Source organism: Musa acuminata, chromosome BXJ3-5, assembly GCF_036884655.1.
Source record: "Musa acuminata AAA Group cultivar baxijiao chromosome BXJ3-5, Cavendish_Baxijiao_AAA, whole genome shotgun sequence".
Lineage (NCBI taxonomy): Eukaryota > Viridiplantae > Streptophyta > Magnoliopsida > Zingiberales > Musaceae > Musa > Musa acuminata.
The window spans coordinates 29,620,994-29,625,000 of NC_088353.1; positions in this window are offsets into that span (position 1 = coordinate 29,620,994).

The window sequence follows — 4,007 nt, forward strand, 5'->3', positions numbered from 1 at the left end:
CACCGCCAACACCGGGAAACCCAAAAGCAATTCAAATTTGGAGCCCAAATTTGAATCCTCTTGGGGCCTATAAATACCCCTCAATTCTCCGTAGTGAACATAACCTTTAAGAAGTTAGAGATTGAGATAAAGCCTTAGCAAAGTCTTTAGCAAGTCTTGTTTTCAATTGCTTAAGTGTTCACCTCCCTCTTTCTCTTTGAAAATCTGTAAGAGTATGAACCACTTATAAAAAGTTGTAAGAGAGGTATTTGTCCTTCCACTTCAAAGTGATTTACTAGTGGAAGTTGGGAGCCTCATCAAAGAAGGCTTCGCAAGTGGATATAGGTCATTTGACCGAACCACTTTAAATTGGTGTGTTCCTTGAATGTGTGAGTGTTTACCTTTCTAAAATCATTATTTACAAAGCAGCAAGCTTTTGGTTTTCATCTCCTTACTTTACTCGAGTTACTTTTACTAAGTCATTCTTTGTCGAATCGAAATCTTTATGCATTTACGAAATTATTTTTAAACTTATAAGTTTTAATCCACTGCACTAATTCACCCCCCCTCTTAGTGCCGCTCTAATCCTAACAATTGGTATTAGAGCTAGGCTCACTCTCATATTTGGTTTAATACCCAAGAGAGATGGCTTACTCCAGCATGCATGAGGGTCATTCCATTATATGTCTGCCTATGTTTAATGGGTCGGATTACAAGTATTGGAAAACTCGAATGAGGATCTTCCTCATTTCTATGGATTTTGAGCTTTGGACTATTGTCAAAAATGGATTTCAAAAATCTTCTCTTTCAATGAGCGAATGGGATGAATCGGAGAAGAAGGTTTTTGCTTTAAAAGCAAAGGCTATGAATGCCTTATTTTGTGCATTGGATAAGAATGAATTTAATCGCATTTTAATTTGTGATTCGGTTTTTGATATTAAGATAACTCTTGAGGTCACTCATGAAGGCACTAGCCGAGTGAAAAAATCCAAAATCAACATTCTTGTGCACTCTTACAAACTTTTCCGAATGAAACTAAGTGAGTCCATCGGAGACATGTACACCCGTTTTACGGATGTCATCAATGGACTCAAGGCACTTGGTAAATGTTTGTTTAACTTTGAACTAGTAACTAAAATTTTAAGATCCCTTCCAAAGAGTTAGGATCCAAAAGTTACGGTCATTCAAGAGGCCAAGAACCTTAAAACATTTCCTCTTGAAAAACTTATTGAGTCTCTAATGACCTATGAAATGACGTGTCATGCTCATGAAGAGCTCAAGAACCCCCTTCCAAAGAACAAGAAGGATATGGAGCTTACATCATAAGAAGACCACTTGAAAGGAACATCAAGTGATGAGGATAGTGACGATGACATTGCACTTTTAACTCAAAATTTTAAAAAAATTATAAGAAAAAATAAATTTAAAAATAACACTAAAAATAAACTTAAACATAAAAAGAACCAAGTAATATGCTACGAATGCAAGAAGCCGGGGCACTTCAAAAATGAAAGCCCCTAAGCCAAGAAGAAGCAACCGAAGAAGAAGAAAGCTTTAAAAGCGACTTGGGATGATTCAAGTGATTCCGAAAGTGAAAAAGCTAGCAACAAAGAGGAGGCAAACTTCACGCTAATGACTTTAGGAGAAGAGGTATGTGATTTAATTAATGAAAATTTATCTTTCGATGAACTTTCTATCGCTTTTCATGAATTATTTGATGAGTGTAGAACTATTAGTAAGAAGTTTAATCTATTAAAGAAATAGCATGTCTTACTACAAAATAAGCTTGATAATCTTCAAACTCCTCCATGCTCTAAGTGTGAACACTTAGAAGCAATAAAAAATAAAAATTTGCTACTTAAAGGGATCTTAAACAAGTTTAAGGTCCGTAGCAAGGGATTGGACATAATCCTTGCAAACAAGGGTCACGTCACAAATAGAAGTGGAATTGGTTTTGTGAGAGGATCTCACCAAAATCCTACCACTTTCATTAAAGGACCCACATTACATGTTTCACCTCGTTTGAAATGCAACTTTTGTTGTAAATCCAGACATGTTGCTTACAAATGTCTATTTAAGAAAGTTAGTACACATAAGTTGATATAGGTTCTTAAAGGAACTATAAATAGTTCAATGATGAATAACAAAATTGGTAGATCAATTTTTGAGGCACCCAAAATCAAATGGGTATCTAAAAACCATCCTCTTTTGTAGATAAATTCGTAAGCTAGGAGCATGAGATGGTATCTTGACAATGAATGCTCAAGACACATGACTGGAGATCCATCTCATTTCTCTATGCTCACTAGCAAAGAAGAAGGGTACGTCACCTTCGGAGATAACAATAAAGGTAAAATCATTGGCAAGGGAACCATAGGTAATAAATTAAAATTTTCAATTGATGATGTATTGCTAGTTGATGGATTAAAACATAATCTCTTAAGTATTATTCAATTATGCGATAAAGGTTACATCGTTAGATTTGAATCTAATGTGTGTATTATTAAAAAACCAAACAATAACATGTCAATGATTACTTTAAAATAAAATAATGTCTATACCATCAACCATGACGAACTAAGTAATGAAATGTGCTTCTCCGCTTTAAATGATGATGTTTGGCTTTGGCATACGAGATTAGACCATGCAAGTATAAAACTAATAGCTAAGATCTCATCTAGAGAGTTAGTACAAGGGATTCCCAATATAAAGTTTGTTAAGAACAAAGTATGTGATGCGTGTCAACTAGATAAACAAATAAAAACCAGTTTTAAACCAAAATATCAAATTAGCACTACTAGACCATTACAATTGATCCATTTGGACTTATTTGTACCAATTGACATAACAAGTATAGGAGGAAGCAAATATGCCTTCATAATCGTCGATGACTATAGTAGATATATTTGGACCTATTTCTTGGCTTACAAAAGTGATTGTCTCATATGTTTCTCTAAATTTTGTAAAGTTACTCAAAATGAAAAAGGCTTCATGATTTCATCAATTCGGAGTGATCACGGTGGCAAATTTTAAAACCGTGACTTCCAAAGTTTTTATGAATCTAATGGATATAATCATAACTTCTCCACTCCGAGAAATCCTCAACAAAATGGGGTAGTTGAAAGAAAAAATAAAAATTTACAAGAAATGGCAAAAACCATATTAAATGAACATAGTCTACCTAAGTATTTTTGAGCCAAAGCCGTTAATACGATTTCCTATGTCATGAATAGGGTTCTAATAATACCATCTCTATCAAAAACTCCCTATGAATTATGGAATAACAAAAAACTAAATGTTTCTTATTTTAAAGTATTTGGTTGCAAATGCTTTATTTTGAATGTAAATGATGCCTTAGGAAAATTTGATGCTAAATATGATGAAGGCATCTTTCTTGGTTACTCTTCCGTTTCTAAGGCTTTTTGTGTTTTTAACAAAAGAACCTTAGTTATAGAGGAGTCTATTCATGTAGTTTTTAATAAAATTTTTGAGTTAAAGAAAAATGATTTTGATGATGATCTTGGCTTTGATAATTTGAATTTAAATGAACCCCCTCCTCAAAATAGCAACTTGGGTGTATCTTCTTCCGAAATTTCTTTACCCAAGGAATGGAAGTTTGTAGATGCTCATCCTCATCCAAAGGAGCTAATTATAGGAGATATATCAAATGGGGTTTAAACTCGTTCTTCCTTCAAGAATTTTTGTGCTAACATCGCCTTCCTTTCTCAAATTGAACCTAAATATATTGACGAAGCCTTAAAAGATGATTCATGGGTTATTGCAATGCAAGAGGAATTGAACCAATTTGAGAGGAATGAGGTATGGAAGCTTGTTCCTGGACCTAGTGACCATTTAGCCATTGGTACTAAATGGGTCTTTAGAAACAATCAAGATGAATGCGGTATCGTGGTTAGAAACAAGGCTAGATTAGTGGCCAAAGGTTTCAACCAAGAAGAAGGTATCGACGACGAAGAGACCTTCGCTCTTGTGGCAAGATTAGAAGCCATTATGATGCTCCTTGCCTATCC